We start from the raw sequence: 17,335 nt of genomic DNA, 5'->3' as shown, positions 1-17,335 counted from the left end.
CTGGGTGTCGCAGCACGTCGGACATGGAACAAGCGGTGAAGAGTGTCACACTTGTATTACTATAGCATCACGGGCAAAGTAATAAAATCCATGCTCCTGTTAGGATTCCCGGTGGACACTCTAAGACAAAAAATTAAAAAAAATTCGTCCCTCGAAGAAGTTATGGAAAGTGGCCACAAATAGCGGCCGATGGATGTGTAACGTTGCAGCGCAATCCACGCAGACGACATACACTACTGGCCATTAAAATTGCTACACTACGAAGATGACATGCTACAGACGCGAAATTTAACAGACAGGAAGAAGATGCTGTGATATGCAAATGATTAGCTTTTCAGAGCATTCACACAAGGTTGGCGCCGGTGGCGACACCTACAACGTGCTGACATCAGAGAAGTTTCCAACCGATTTCTCTTACACAAACAGCAGCTGACCGCCGTTGCCTGGTGAAACGTTGTTGTGATGCGTCGTGTACGGACGAGAAATGCGTACCAACGCGTTTTCGTCTTTGATAAAGGTCGGATTGTAGCCTATCGCGATTGCGGTTTATCGTATCGCGACTTTGCTGCTCGCGTTGGTCGAGATCCAATGACTGTTAGCAGAATATGGAATCGGTGGGTTCAGGAGGGTAATACGGAACGCCGTGCTGGATCCCAACGGCCTCGTATCACTAGCAGTCGAGATGACAGGCATCTTATTCGCATGGCTGTAACGGATCGTGCAGTCACGTCTCGATCCCTGAGTCAACAGATGAGGACGTCTGCAAGACCACAACCGTCTGCACGAACAGTTCGACGACGTTTGCAGCAGCATGGACCATCAGCTCGGAGACCATGGCTGCGGTTACCCGTGACGCTGCATCACAGACAGGAGCACCTGCGATGGTGCACTCAACGACGAACCTGGTTACACGAATGGCAAAAACCCAGGTTCTGTTTACAGGATCATGATGTTCGCATCCGTGTTTGGCGACATCGCGGTGAACGTACCTTGGAAGCGTGTATTCGTCATCGCCATACTGGCGTATCACACGGTGTGATGGTATGGGGTGCCATTGGTTACACGTCTCGATCACCTCTTTTTCGCAATGACGGCACTTTGAACAGTGGACGTTACATTCCAGATGTGTTACGACCCGTGGCTCAACCCTTCATTCGATCCCTGCGAAACCCTATATTTCAGCAGGATAATGCACGACCGCATGTTGCAGGTCCTGCACGGACCTTTCTGGATACAGAAAATGTTCGACTGTTGCGCTGGCCAGCACATTCTCCAGATCGCTCACCAACTGAAAAGGTCTGGTCAATGATGGCTGAGCATCTGTCTCGTCACAATACGCCAGTCAGTAATTTTGATGAACTGTGGTATCGAGTTGAAGTTGCATGGGCATCTGTACCTGTACACGCCATCCAAGCTCTGTTTGACTCAATGCCCAGGCGTATGAAGGCCGTTATTACGGGTCCAATGAATACCATTTTATCATCTGCATTTCTCCTTGGTCTTGTAATTTTAATGGCCAGTAGTGTAGATAGAAAACAGGAGATATATCGATACCAGGGCATAAAGTATTCCAGAATTACATTTCGTGTACTTATCTGGACAGTAACTGTCGGTCGCAGACAGGCACGTGTACAATAAATGCAGGTTTCACCATTCGAGAGAGGACGTGTAGTTGGGCTCAGAGAAGCCGGTTAGAGTATACGGCGAATCGCTCGACATCTGAGTAGGAGCAGTGTCACTATTCGGCGGTGTTGGCTGTAACAGGTGGACCACGGCCGAGCACAATTTCAGGAAGGAATCGGTGACCAAACGGAACGTGAGAACCGAGCCATCGTCTGGGGGGCGCTCACAGCCCCGGATGTCTCCCCAGCAGTTGATGTTTGAAGCGTTGTGGCCAGGGCTCTCCAACCAGCGGGTGATTTAGGCGCTTTAACGCGCCTGTTGGACAGAATAAGGTACGATATTCTTCATTAGGACAACCAACAACTCTGCCAGTCAATGTCAAACCGAATAACTGCTTGCAGAATGGGCAGAGATGAATCAACGCGTTATTGACTTGTTCAATTTGTGGAGCTGTTCTCTTGAATATATCGTCGAATTTTTTGGGATTGTGGTCGTTTACCCCAAATCTATCGATTTCTGTCCCATTTGGGTAATTCCTCAGTGGCGTGTCGTTCTTATTTTTTTGTTTTTGGTCTGCTAAGAACATTTTCACTCTTTTGGTTTGTTACTGCTCATCAGCAGCCATAATTTCCTAATGGTGATTAGTAACAATCAAAGCTGATAGTGCAACATGGTTTTCGACAGTATGTGAAAGCTGTTGGTCACCAACTATTGAAAATATTTACCACTGCTCACAGCTGAACTAACATACGGGTGCATCTGTTACACACATATCGTACAGTCTGGGCATCGATACTATGCTTCTTTGCAGGGTAGTACTAGATATGTTATTTGGATATACTTACATGCTTCAGAACGACTCAAGCAGGCCAATGGCAAAACATAATGCGTTCTGCGGTGAATTTCGTCGGACTACACTGTTCTATACAAATCGTTTCTAATGCAATGATTTTTCACAAATTTGCTACATTCTGTTTCTAGCCTGATCAGTGAAGAGAACTTGCATGGATTTAATGTAGGCAAATGAAGAAAAGAACCGTCATCTGCCACAGAGAATAATCTTAAGGTTCGCCTTGACAGGGTTTAGAAAAACCGCTACAGACACCTACCTTGGCACGATCCGAATACTGTTACCGGCATGCGTGACTGCTATGTTAGAACGCGTTTTTCCTATCAGGATCTAATGACAGATGGTGCAAGACAGAAAAATGAACAATAAGATCATCAATGATTAAGGACAGTTAGTCATATGGTGTAAAGACGTTACGTGCGACAGGGCAGTACGATTGAAAGTGTTGGATGTATGGAAAATACCTTCTTTTTTGTTTTATCTGCTGGGCCATGACGAGATTAGGAGCGTTGAACGTCATTGAAAGAATCTGATAATGGAGATGTATATTCTGAAACGGATTATACTCTAGCAAATCACACAAAGCCAATTGTGAGGAGAAACGGTTTCTCATATATTTTCGATTACACAGGTGCAGACGCAAACTAAAATTCATTACCTGTGTAAGGAAACTAAAGCTGAGGAAAGGATGTCTAATTTTAAAATGCTTAGATGTTGAGTAAGTTAAAGATTAAAACAAGGAGGGAAACGAAGATTTTTCCTAAACATTGATTTAATAATCAGTTGCGATCAGCACATTTCTGTGTGACTACTACACACGGATTTACGCGAAAACGAACAAACAGCCCATTGAACTCCGACTTCTTTGCGCTTTCTAGGTACGTTCTGCGGGGAATTACTTCATGATCAGAGACACGAGAAAAGAAATTAAAAATAGAAGACGTAATGACTGTGATAAGCAAACAAAGGATAAAAAAGTTCAATTCAGCATCTCGTAAATAACAGAATTCATTACAGAGATTGGGGGCCACATCAGCATTAGTCCGATATGATTTAGTGAAATCACTGAAGACCTACATGAGTATGATCCGAGAGACCTTGGAGACCCGTCACTGTTGAAAAATATCCAGTGTTTCCAGCACTGCACCATCGCTCGGCGATAGAACACGAAGCGCTTCTCCATCGTTTTCTCACCTGTGATGTCAAAATAAGATATCAGGAGATCACTTTTGGAAAGGATAGGGCTCTTCGACTGTGTCAATCTCTGTTTTAAGCTTGAATTGTCTCATCTGCTCTACGTACCTAAACATGACCACCAATGTAGGAACGAGTAGTAACAAACTAACTGAAAAATGTGTCTGATCTTTCTGGCTAGTCGTAGCTCAGGTACGTAGTGAAACATTGAAGTTAACGAAACTGGTTCTAGGAGAAAGAACGAAGCGTCCAATAAGGATATAAGACATACGATTTGCCGATCTCTGCTGTAATCCAATAAACTTACACCGCCAGACAAAAAATTGAGGCTGACAGCAGACATAGTAGCACGTCAACCATTGTCGAGCATGTAAATGATTAAGAGTTGCAATTTTCTGTAACACGCAAAACGGCGACCAGAGACATTAATTTTGTTCGTCTTTAGTGTTGTTAACAGGCCTAATGGAATGTTAGGGGTGCTCTAAAATTCCCATTACAAATTTCTACGACCAGAAGAGGGGACTGAGTAGATAATATTTTGAACTGAAGCCTATGTCCGGAAACATACAGCTTCTGTGCTATAACCATTTGAAAACATGTTGGTAACGCGACCACTTTTCCAAGCAATTTATTAGGCGAAACCCAATACGTCACTCAGTTTGCACAAACAATGTTGTTACCATGAGATTCGAACCAGGACAGAGATGTAGGATAAACGTCAAAAGATATCAGACGATCCGACGTAATCAACCACTACCATGAGTACCCTGTTGCATACCTTCCTAGCAAACATGTTTCAAACAGCTGCAGCAAGGGAACGGTAAGTTCCCAGACTGAGTTCTAGTTCAAAAATGTTCAAATGTGTGTGAAATCTTATGGGACTTAACTGCTAAGGTCATCAGTCCTTAAGCTTACACACTACTTAACGTAAATTATCCTAAGGACAAACACACACACCCATGCCCGAGGGAGGACTCGAACCTCCGGTGGGACCAGCTGCTCAGTCCATGACTGTAGCCCCTCAGACCGCTCGGCTAATCCCGCGCGGCTCTAGTTCAAAATATTGTGTACTCACTCCCTTCTCCAAGTCCGGTAAGTCTGTAAAAAGAATTTGTGACTACACTGTATATGGGTCTTGAACAGTGTCAGATGAGAGATCACTGTGAAGAATACGACGATGTGGCACCCTCGTGCGAGACAGCGTTACCAACACCTGAGAGTGTTTGAAAGAGGCATCACTGTAGGTTTCCATTTGGCCAGGCGGTCGAAACGTGTGCTATCTAAATTTGTTGCGCATGGGAGTCTAAATTGGACTGTATGGGATAGTAATGCCAGGCATATGCGTCGTCAAGGTTTCGGTTGACGACATCTGACGTCACTAGGGAGGATCGCCGTACTGTGCACCAACAATATTGTAACGCTTACAGCCGAGAACAAGGAATGAACTTCCTGCAAGTTCGAGTGTTATAGCTGGGAGGACACCAGCGGCTGCCGGGGAAGGAAATGCGTGGGCCGCCGTTAACACAACAACACAAATGGCTGCCTTGGAGTGGTACCGTGACAGGGGAGGATTGTGTTTAGCGATGAATCGCATTTTGCACTATGCCAGTAACCACTGTCGGCGAGTACGGCGACCAGGGAAGATCTCCCATTCTTCCAAATGTTTTGGAAAGGCACAACAGTGTCATTCCGGTCGTCATGATATGGAGCCATCTAGCATGACTTCAGGTCACGGCTAGTAGTGATTAAGGGAACGGTGACGGCACCTCGGTATCTCTCACGCGGCAGTGCAGTGGAGCAATTTTCCAACAGGACAATGCTCATAAACACTTGGCACGTGCTCTATGGACTGCGATGTTGGGGTACTCCCGTGGCCATCAAGATCTCCACATGTGTGGGATCAGCATGGAATATATTCTGTTCCAGTGCCATTATACAACATTTGAAGGACCAGCTACAACAGGTATGAGGCAGCGTGCCTCGGCAGGGGTACAAGTGCTTCATGATAGTCTTACCAACGGTATCAGAGCACGAATCCAGGCCATAAGGGATGCAACGTCATACTGGTAAGTGGATTCATAATGCACCTCTTATAGCCTGGATGAGTGCACTGATGCCGTTGGGAAGATTATCATGAAGCACTTGTATCCGTCCCGAAGTAAGCTACCTCACAACTTGGAAATTTGATTCAATTCTGTATTGAGTGAAAGATCATATTGTACCCTCCCACCCGTGTAGTTTCGTCTTCTCGTCCCCTTGTGGTTACAGAAACAATGGAGTCGACGGAGGTAATGAAGAAGTCGTTGGAGGTAATGAAGACGTCTGCAGAATTTCTTGTTCGCAGAAACATTCTAAACGACAGTGTCTAAAAGCTGTGCTTCCAATCTCTGCAGGGTAGACTTTCGGAATAACAGGCCAGAAAAATCGCTGTCTCTCTCTCTCAGTTTATATATGAGTTCTGAGTGGTTGTCGCTTATGGTTATATTAACCACATAAGAAGGTATCTGTAACGAAATTAGCTTATACTGAGGTGCAGGACGCAAGCTCTCATTCGTGCGTTATGTGGAAAGCAGCACTGGGCTGTTTCTCAGACTTTGGTAGGTGGTATATCGGCTACAGTCGACTTGACAAGTTACGAGCAGCTTTGGAAAGGAAAGGAGTCCGAGAAAATCGCCACGACACGCCATTCAGTGCCTCCGATTTATCAGTAGTTTTCATTCTACAAAAAAAAAAAAAAAAAAAAAAAAAAAAAAAGCACCTCGTAAAAGTCTCATGGGATCACTGTGGGGTGTCTTCTTACACATCCTTGTATGAAATAACTGCAGGTGTTTTCATTAGTTGTTAGTGCTCTGAAACAAGGTTTCAATATACACCGTCTGATCATAATTATTTGAAAACCTGTGAGTGGACCTTAAAGTGGGGTGTGCCCAACCTTCGCCTTTACGGCGGCTTGAAATCTGTGGACACACTTTCAGTGATGTGTCTGAATGTCCGTATAGGAATGGCAGCCCACTCATCCTGGAAAGCAGAAACCAAAGAAGGTAGTGATGACGGGCACCGGGGTCTGGACCGAAGTCGACATTCTTCCTCATGTCAGAGGTGTCCCAGTGGGTTCAGGTCGGGATTCTGGGGAGGTCAGTTCATTTCATGCATCTTACTTTTCACGGACCATCGGCTTACAGATACTGCCTCCTGACATGCTGGTACAAGCAATCATCGTATGCTGTACGCAGTGCTGAAGAATATATCGATATCCTTCTGCGTTTAGTGTTTTCTCAAGCGTAGTAAGGGGTCACAATCTAACAACGAAAAACACCCCCATACCATAATAGCTCTCGTCCATATTTCACTGTTGCCACTACACGTGATGGGAGGTAACGCTGCCTGGGCATTTGCCAAACCCCAAACCCTTCCATCGGATTGCCACAGGGTACAGCGCGATTCACCACTCCAAACCACTCATTTACAGTCATATACTGTCCAGTAGCCTCGCTCTTTATGCCACCTCGAGCGTAGCTTAGCAATGAATACAAAAATGTTTGGCTTATGAGAATCTGCTTCGAACATTCTAACCCATTCTTGTTTACTTGCCACGCAGAGTCATTGTGCTACATGGACTGCTCTTAGCACTTTGGAACTCGCGAGTGGTTCCTCCCAGAGGTGTCACACGATTTCTTACAACCATCTTCCTCTACGCTTGACAGTCTCTGTCCGTCATTACATGAGAATTTCCTAGTCATCATTCGTTGTTACTTTGCGTTTCTACTTCACAGTCACATCACCATCAGTGGATCTGGGCAGCTTTAGAAGGGCTGAAATGTCTCTGATGGATTTTCACTCTCGGGACATCCAATGGCTAGTCCATGTTTAAAGTCTTTGAATTCTGCTGATAAACATATTCCGCTTTTACTGTCTCTGTAGTGAGAAGACATACCTCCCCGCCTCCTTTCAACTGGCGTGTATGACTCTCGTGACATCTTGTGGTCAATCCTACATTACAGAGGTGTCTGGATACTTTTGATGAGATCGTGTATTCTTGGTTCAAATGGTTCTGAGCACTATAGGACTTAACTTCTAAGGTCATCAGTCCCCTAGAACTTAGAACTACTTAAACCTAGCTAACCAAAGGACATCACACACATCCATGCCCGAGGCAGGTTTGGAACCTGCGATCGTAGCGGTCGCGCGGTTCCATACTGTAGTGCCTAGTGTAGATTTTATGCTGTAGCAGAAAAATCTCGATCCAGTAATTGACGTTTCAATAACTTTCGTGTTTTCACGAGATGAAGATGCTGTTGACTGAATTCACAGGCCCCTATAAAGGTAACAGGAGGAAAGGAAAATCATGGTTTAACGTCTTATCGACAAAGAGATCTCTAGAGACGACCAATAAATGCAGCCTTGCTTCATCAGAAAAAGAGAGCATTTATGGATGAACCTTTGCATCATGTACAGACTGCGATAGGTAGTTGGAGTAATGATGTCTGGCAACATAATGTGAATTGGTCAGTTGATGCACTGTCGTAGCATTTTAAAGTTTCAGCCTGAGAATCTGAACAGCTTTTGGACGACATAACGCCGACGCCCCAGTCTGAGAAGCAAAATGATACAACGATTTTCACATTCTTTTCAACGCCGCTCCTTAATAGTGCATAAATAGTGAATCGGACCGTACGCGGCCATCACAGCCGGACTCCCTGGTATCTGCCCGATGCCAGAGACAGCTTTTCATAGTACGAAATACGTCGTATTTCCGGATTAGCAAACAATTTCATTACAACTGCTGGTTCATCTACATTAGTTTCACTGTCAGTAGCTGTAGGCAGACCCTGCTCACTGTACAGTATATCCTCCTTGGCAGAATACTCCGAACAAGCCCAAACTTTGGAGAGTCGACCGCGCGCTGACTCACTTTATAATCTTCGTATGTGGTCCTGCCATCTGTTTGGGTCGCGGCTATAATTCGGAACGACAGCCGCCGCTTAGCAAAAGAACGGGGGCCTTTCGGTGTTTCCTTTTTTTTCCGCCAGGGGTCCTCGGTCGCCGCCAGCGCTCGTGTCTCACGAAGCTCAATCTGTTATTGTTCATCCGTACAACATTATTTACATGCGTTCTCGGCAGAGCCCGCTGCCGGCCGCGACCTCTGCCCGCGCCGGCGGATGAACGTATATCAACTGGCGCATCGCCGTATATCTTGACCGGCGTGTGTTTTCCACTTCTCGGTATCTGAGAAATCCGAAGATTTCGTCGTGTTACAAATGTGCAATATAATTCTTCCGTTACCAAAGTGTATTTTCTCCTGTGTCACCGAGATATAGCGACAATTCAGTGGGAAGACCAAGAGAAAGTAGGCTTACGCATTTTTCTACGTTAACTGTACGCTCATTATACCACAGATATCGTTAGAAACCAGTTTCATGAAAGCGTTCGTAAGTTCAATTTCTTTTACTCTTGTGAATGAAAGTATAAAAACGAATTCAGAAAAGAGTTTTTTACCAATAAGTTTAAAAGTAGGTCCTAAGACAGATTAATATCGCCCAAAATATTTCAGCACAGTGTGATGGGGTATCTAGCAGAGTAAAGTCGTCTGGCTTGAATGGCTGAGGGACACCGAAGGGCAGGTTGAGCCGCCCATAGGCACGTTTTCTTCGCGAAGTACGAGAATTGTGTGGCAAATGTATTTGTTATGAGTAAGTGTGTGTGTGTGTGTGTATGTATGTGTGTGTGTGTGTGTGTGTGTGTGTGTGTGTGTGTGTGTGTTTGTAGTGTAGTGTAGTGTCATGTTCGGTTTGGAGATGATGAGAGAAGGGAGACGGTGAAACCAGGCGCCGAAAATACCCTACTCCTCCGCAAGAACACAAAGGAGTCCGCCGAGCTTAACATACCCACCTGACGGACGGATCACTCACTTCATGAGACTGCGGAGAGGTTTGTAACTGAATCCAGGACATTGGTGCAGGTCGAGCGCCACCTAAGTGTTGTCATGGCAACGCGTCGTGGCTGCCATGAACTGTAGTGGCAGCGAAATGCATGGAATTGGAAGAGAATTGCAATGTTCTCTATTGATTTTTATTTTAAGAACTATTAATATGCGACAGTTATTGCAAATAGAAAATCAGTACTGAGATGATAACTTTAAGTCGCTATTGTTTTATGGTGTTTATACAACTCTTCCTTCAAGCGATACATCTTTGTATCAATACCTTTCCAGACTTTGCGTACAATGATGCAGTAACCTTGTTGATATTGTTCATAATCCAGGACATTCTTCTAATATTTGGCGCTATTGCGTTCTTCTTGAGTCTGTTTTCCACATTTGTCTTCCACGCTGGCTTTCTGGGATCCTTATTCCGCCAGTTTCGTGCTACAGTTTTTATATGCGCTACTTACGTTACACTTACGGTATCATACCATATTTTAGTCGTCTGGTTTCGCTGGCAGCATATGTGGAGTCTTGAGTTCCCCAACTGCATACTAGCCCTTTATGTGCGTCAGCGAATTTTGGCAGTATTTCACTATTACTTCTACAAGAGAACAGTATTAGGATTAAGTGACCCACGTTTTTATGAAGATTTTGATGTTTCACTGTATGAGAAACAGTGAGAAATTCTTAAGATGCTTGTTACAGTAATTAATGTAAGATGTTCAGTGGAGTTGTTGTAAGTCTTCAATGATAATAAATTTTGAATGTTACTGTGAAAAAAAGTGCCACCGAACAGGCGTGCGTTAGCGCTCTTTTTTTTTAGACTCGTTTTGCCCGTTATTGTTCACTGCAGTTGTTCGGGGCGGACGTCCCATGACACGCATTCAAGTTTATCCTTCATTCATGCGCTCAGTTCTTATTTTATTTCACTTTATTTTTTCTTTTTTTATTGCAGATGGTAGCAACACTTTATCCGAACACACTGAGATTTCGTGCCGGCCTCACGACCTCGGCCACACATGCCGATTTGGGGTACTTACTCAGCACAACGTATACAAGCGGAAGAACGAAAAAGTAATTTACAAGTTAATGTTTGGTCGATATGGGCGCCTTCAGAAGTGTACCTGTAGTGACGATAGGAGGAGGAGGAAATGGCTGCGGTTGTTTAAGGAACCATCCAGCGCGTACGACCCGACCACGATAGTATGCAACTTGGCTTCCCGTAGCCATTACCGGAAACACGCGGGGACGTTAGCGTAGTGGTGTCCACGGAAAACGCATCGCACGGTTAATGCTTTCAGGACAGTTGCGCATGTACTGTAAAGTGGTTCAGTGTGTCATATCACGATAAAGAAAATCACGATATGCCGACCAAAGCGCTCCCTCTTCCGGGTGCAATAATGTTATGCGGGCAAGTGCCTTTCAAGTAACGGCTGACCTGTACGGGAATATACACGATGGGTGTACGAGTACAGGTCGCAAACGCCAAGTCTGAGTCTCGCCGTGAGTAGTGCACACATAGTCAAATGGTAAGGCGACCGCTCGTGATAAACGGAAAATCAGGGTTTCGACTCCCGTTCCGACACAAATTTTCATTGCTGTCATTCCATTTTACAGCTGATGTTGTCCTCATTCGCAATTTCGAATTTATTTAATGTATCCTGAACAATAATCACATGGGGACTGTAAGAACTGCACGCTTTTTTGATACACAACAGCATTAATCTTTACCTAACGACGTTTTTTTTTAATTTAATGTACTTCGTCATTTACTGTAGTTAATATTACTGCTGTAGTACTAAATTCTGTACAATTACAGTATTTACAAACAATCTGAACTGGATGAATCAGAGATATAAATTATTGAGGGTTATATAAACGACGTTCCACTGTATGTATCCACATCTATACTCTGCGAACCACTGCGAAGTGCACGGATTTGCACAACAGGGTGACGTCTCATTGTACCAGTTATTAGGGCTTTCTCCTATTCCATTCGCGTATGGAGTGTGGGAGGAAAGACTGTTTAATGCCTTTGTGCATGCTGTAATTAATCTAAATCTTTTTATCGTGATAACTAAGAGAGCGATATTTAGGGTTTTGTAGTTAGAGTTATCATTTGAAGCCGGTTCTTGAAGCTTTGTTAACAGACTTTCTCTTGCTTGCTTTCTCTGTCTACAAGAATCTGCTAGTTCTGTTTCTTCAACATCTCTCTGACACTCTTCCATTGGTCAAATAAACCTGTGACCATTCGTACTGCCCTTCTATGCATATGTTCAATATCTCCTGTTAGTCCTATGTGGTGTGGATCACAGACAGTTGAGCAACATCCTAGATGGGTTCTATGAGTGATTTATCAGCAATCTCATTTGTAGTCTGATTCCATTTTCCTACTAGTCTACCAATAAGACGATGCCTGACACTTGCTTTACCCTATGTGATCATTCTATTTCACGTCCCTACTAGGTGCTACTCCTAGGTATTTGTATGAGTTTATGTACATCACTGTGGCTCACTGGTATTATATTCATAGTGGGACATATCAGTTTTGGACCATGATTGCTGGCCACTATGCTGATCTACAGTACTGGCTTCCCAGTCACCGTGGGGCTGTTGCTATTAGCCGGTCTGGAGCCACAAGAGTTGGCTTCCTCTAAACCGACTAACGGGCGTGGTCTGTCCCCGCTACGCGGTTTGCAATAGCAAATGTACACTCCTCGAAATTGAAATAAGAACACCGTGAATTCATTGTCCCAGGAAGGGGAAACTTTATTGACACATTCCTGTGGTCAGATAAATCACATGATCACACTGACAGAACCACAGGCACATAGACACAGGCAACAGAGCATGCACAATGTGGGCACTAGTACAGTGTATATCCACCTTTCGCAGCAATGCAGGCTGCTATTCTCCCATGGAGACGATCGTAGAGATGCTGGATGTAGTCCTGTGGAACGGCTTGCCATGCCATTTCCACCTGGCGCCTCAGTTGGACCAGCGTTCGTGCTGGACGTGCAGACCGCGTGAGACGACGCTTCATCCAGTCCCAAACATGCTCAATGGGGGACAGATCCGGAGATCTTGCTGGCCAGGGTAGTTGACTTACACCTTATGGAGCACGTTGGGTGGCACGGGATACATGCGGACGTGCATTGTTCTGTTGGAACAGCAAGTTCCCTTGCCGGTCTAGGAATGGTAGAACGATGGGTTCGATGACGGTTTGGATGTACCGTGCACAATTCAGTGTCCCCTCGACGATCACCAGAGGTGTACGGCCAGTGTAGGAGATCGCTCCCCACACCATGATGCCGGGTGTTGGACCTGTGTGCCTCGGTCGTATGCAGTCCTGATTGTGGCGCTGACCTGCATGGCGCCAAACACGCATACGACCATCATTGGCACCAAGGCAGAAGCGACTCTCATCGCTGAAGACAGCACGTCTCCATTCGTCCCTCCATTCACGCCTGTCGCGACACCACTGGAGGCGGGCTGCACGATGTTGGGGCGTGAGCGGAAGACGGTCTAACGGTGTGCGGGACCGTAGCCCAGCTTCATGGAGACGGTTGCGAATGGTCCTCGCCGATACCCCAGGAGCAACAGTGTCCCTAATTTGCTGGGAAGTGGCGGTGCGGTCCCCTACGTCACTGCGTAGGATCCTACGGTCTTGGCGCGCAACCGTGCATCGCTGCGGTCCGGTCCCAGGTCGACTGGCACGTGCACCTTCCGCCGACCACTGGCGACAACATCGATGTACTGTGGAGACCTCACGCCCCACGTGTTGAGCAATTCGGCGGTACGTCCACCCGGCCTCCCGCATGCCCACTATACACCCTCGCTCAAAGTCCGTCAACTGCACATACGGTTCACGTCCACGCTGTCGCGGCATGCTACCAGTGTTAAAGACTGCGATGGAGCTCCGTATGCCACGGCAAACTGGCTGACACTGACGGCGGCGGTGCACAAATGCTGCGCAGCTAGCGCCATTCGACGGCCAACACCGCGGTTCCTGGTGTGTCCGCTGTGCCGTGGGTGTGATCATTGCTTGTACAGCCCTCTCGCAGTGTCCGGAGCAAGTATGGTGGGTCTGACACACCGGTGTCAATGTGTTCTTTTTTCCATTTCCATGAGTGTATTTCCCACATAATGGCTGGTGTTTCTTCAGAGCGTCGACAGGGAGCGGCATTTCACAGTAGCGGTATGAGCTTTAGCAGGAAATGGTCTATCACAGTGCCTACTTTCTGCTCTGAGGCTGATTGGCCGAAACGTCTGCACATGAAAAGAATGTTGTGGAGCTGTGCACATCCCACGAAATCAAGAAGTCAGTCGGTAGTACTGGCGGGTACAAGAGGCGGGTGTGGACCGCGTGGCGGAGGTGGTGTGCAGGCTTAATGCTGAATGCAGTCAGGAATCAGTGAGGTTGTTCTCTAGGTGTGGAAAGTTCAGTAAGTGTTGAGAAGTGCGTTCCCTTTCGCCCGCATGTGAGACTACTTACTATCGTCCGTTTTCGAGGTGGATGCTGATGCTTAGCAAGTGTGCACAGACTGTTTAGGAAGAGGCCGCCTAAGAGAACGTGGAGCTATTGGCTAACTGGAGGCGTTGTCTAACGCACGAAACGTACTCTAAACTAAACTCCGGCCGGAGTGTCATCCTCAGCCCACAGGCGTCACTGGATACAGATATGGAGGGGTATGTGGTCAGCACACCGCTCTCCCCGCGGTATGCCAGATTCCGAGGCCGAAGGCGCTACTTCTCAATCGAGTAGCTCCTCAGTTTGTCTCACAAGGAATGAGGGCACCCCGCTCGCCAACAGCACCCGGCAGACCGGATGGTCACCCATCCATCTGCTAGCCCAGCCCAACAGCGTTCTCAATCGAGTAGCTCCTCAGTTTGTCTCACAAGGAATGAGGGCACCCCGCTCGCCAACAGCACTCGGCAGACCGGATGGTCACCCATCCATCTGCTAGCCCAGCCCAACAGCGCTTAACATCGGTGATCTGACGGGAACCGGTGCTACTACTGCGGCAAGGCCGTTGGCACGAAGCGGACTCGGCAAAGGATATTAAAAGAAAAGAAACTGCATTTTGTTTCAAAGGAAATTTGGACGATGGAGTTCTTGTCTGTGCCCTTATCGTCTTTAACTGTGGCCTTGTAGGGTTTACAGAGAATATGATAAAAACCGGTTGTTGACATTACGGAGACTCACTGTGGTGTTCATTGTCAAATACAGTGGTCATACCTGAAAGTTTTTTGAGAGTAGTCAGAGTGCTACAGGGCTCTGAGTAGTGGTATAGAGGGAGTGACTGTTTTAAGCCTGTTTTTACCAGTACATCAAGCTTGTTTTCCAGAGAAGTTCAATAAACATAACCACCTTCTGCAGCTCCCACTTGATCCACTGCAATCAAGACAACTAAAATGAAGTGACATTACTGGAAGGTGACCTCATCTGCGGTTGTACGGCCACCTAGAACAAGTCTTTCTCTTTAACTACACTTCGGCGACGTGTATTTCGATAGTGATGAAATGATGATGAAGACAGCAAAACACCCAGTCCCCGAGCGTATGAAATCTCCGATCCTGCCAGGAATCGAACCCAAGGACCCCAGCGTAGCAATCTGTCACACTGACACTCTCTTATGTAAACAGATGTTGCACTAATGCTGCCCACGAGTGTCAATATAATAGGAAAAAAATTATCTATGTGGCAGTCGTTGTCTCTCGAAAATTCTTAAAAGATATGTGGCTAATGATATAAATGTACTCACAAATTGCCTTTTGTGACATGAAATACTGCTGCCAAAGTTTCTGGAGTACACTGGAGTAGGTCAAAACAGTCAGCTGAGTATTTTCAAGGATTCTATAATGTACACAAAACATAAAAAAAGACGTTTATGTACCCAACGAATAAAATCAATGACTCAACAATGGGGCCTTGTTTAATTTGTAATTAAGACAGTCAGATGTAGAAGTTTCACTCAAATTTTTCTAACTCATCTGCTCTCGTAAATCCACTAAAGACAGAAAATAAATCGCAGAAATTTGGTTAGAATGAGAGAAATGCACAAGGCAACAACCACTCCTCACACTGAGAAAGCTTAACGCTGCATTCCACGCTACCGAGCCGAAGACGAGCACTGAAACTTCTGTTTACTCCAATCTAAACAATAGAAAAAAAAAACCACCGAGGAGAATAGTTACAGTTCGTTTTGCTATAAAATGAAAGATAGGGAAAGTGCAAACCCAGTGCCGGGACACAATCTGCTCCATTCGAATTATTAAAGAATTAATGCTCTCACTGCAACAGATACATCCCCATCACATATGTCTGATTCATCTCCTCCATTAACATATTGAAGCGAGGCCTGGGATTTACGCCAGCACTACTCCATATTTTCATAAATAGGAACTGAACAACACCTCCTTGTCCTCTGCTTGCTGGAGAGTTCATTCCTCTGCCAGGATCAGAACTAGCTAATTCCAATTCAGCCGCTATCACAATATCGTGTGTTAAATAGCTCAGAGGCGATTACATTGTTATAGAGCTACGTAATTATGATAATTTGAGACAAGGACAGTGAAAGACTAAGTTTATTGTAACAAATGTTAATAATATCAATCAAAAATATTATACTACTGAACCATTCACAATAATTTTTCACAGAGAATGAAAAGGCTTGTGGAATTGGTGATCATGTTTAGATTAATTGTAATCTCCATATAGGCCTTTATGTTTCTAGAAGTTTTCGAACAGTCTTCTTGCGATGCACGCTAGAGACTGCGATCATTCTTCAAGAATCTGTTGTATCATTGTGACGACTGATCATAGCTGAAGTATCTGTGCTTAGGCTTCTGACGAATTGTGCCCAAAATTTGGGACCCACTAACTCTTCCTTCTATCTAGTGAAAATAAACTGAGTTAAGGATATCATGGAAGACCTCAAGAAACTGAACATCTCCACGTAAGACATATCAGGCAGGGAAAAACGCAGAGAAAGAAATCAGAAAAAAGAAATTTCAGCGAACGCCAAAAGAGAAGAAAACAGGAAAGAAGTGGGCAGAAGAGAGGAAGAAGAAACATAGTGAATATATGAGAGGTTTTGGGAATAAAAAGGAAAGAGGCAGAAAAAATGGCCGATTACTGTGCAAAGAAATTATCGTCGTGTGTATGAATGTGATCCATCTGATGTGAAAACAATTAAAGAATGGTATAGGAAGTTTCTGGCAACAGGAAGTGTTCTGAAACATTCTGGCGGTGCACGTTACCGAGTTTCGCAAGAGACAGTGGACATCAAACGTTTCTCAGAAGCCCACGAAGTAAATTCGTCAAGCATCTAGGCAACTTGATATACCTCGATCAACATTGCATCGTGAACTTCACCAGCGTCTTCGTATGTGTGATCATTGCACCATGAGGGCGGGGCATCAGGTAGAATAGCCCCTCCGAAGTCCCAAAAGACCGTCACCATGACATTCCGGCTGAGGCTTTGAACTTTTTCTTCATGCATTGCCGTTTTGTTTTTGATTCGAAGTGACGAACCCATGGTTCACATAACGAGCAAGCAGTTATCCACAGAGCGTTCTTCGTTGCTCTTTATGGTATTCTGTTAGGTGACGAGGTACCCAGGTGGCACACACCTATGAGTATCAATCTCGGAAAGGAGTTTGCCAAGAGAGTTGTATGATTTTATTTAATTCACCAGAAATACTCATAAAATGATTTTTAAATACTGTACATACACTATCTC

The 17,335-nt window shown here is 45.3% G+C and overlaps 1 pseudogene; it reads right to left on the bottom strand.

Moving 5' to 3' along the window:
* Positions 1-14,510: 14,510 nt before the first annotated feature.
* LOC126288191 (5S ribosomal RNA) lies at positions 14,511-14,628 on the bottom strand (annotated as a pseudogene).
* Between the last annotated feature and the right edge of the window lie 2,707 nt (positions 14,629-17,335).

Source organism: Schistocerca gregaria, chromosome 1, assembly GCF_023897955.1.
Source record: "Schistocerca gregaria isolate iqSchGreg1 chromosome 1, iqSchGreg1.2, whole genome shotgun sequence".
Lineage (NCBI taxonomy): Eukaryota > Metazoa > Arthropoda > Insecta > Orthoptera > Acrididae > Schistocerca > Schistocerca gregaria.
This window is presented reverse-complemented; position numbering and strand designations above follow the sequence as displayed.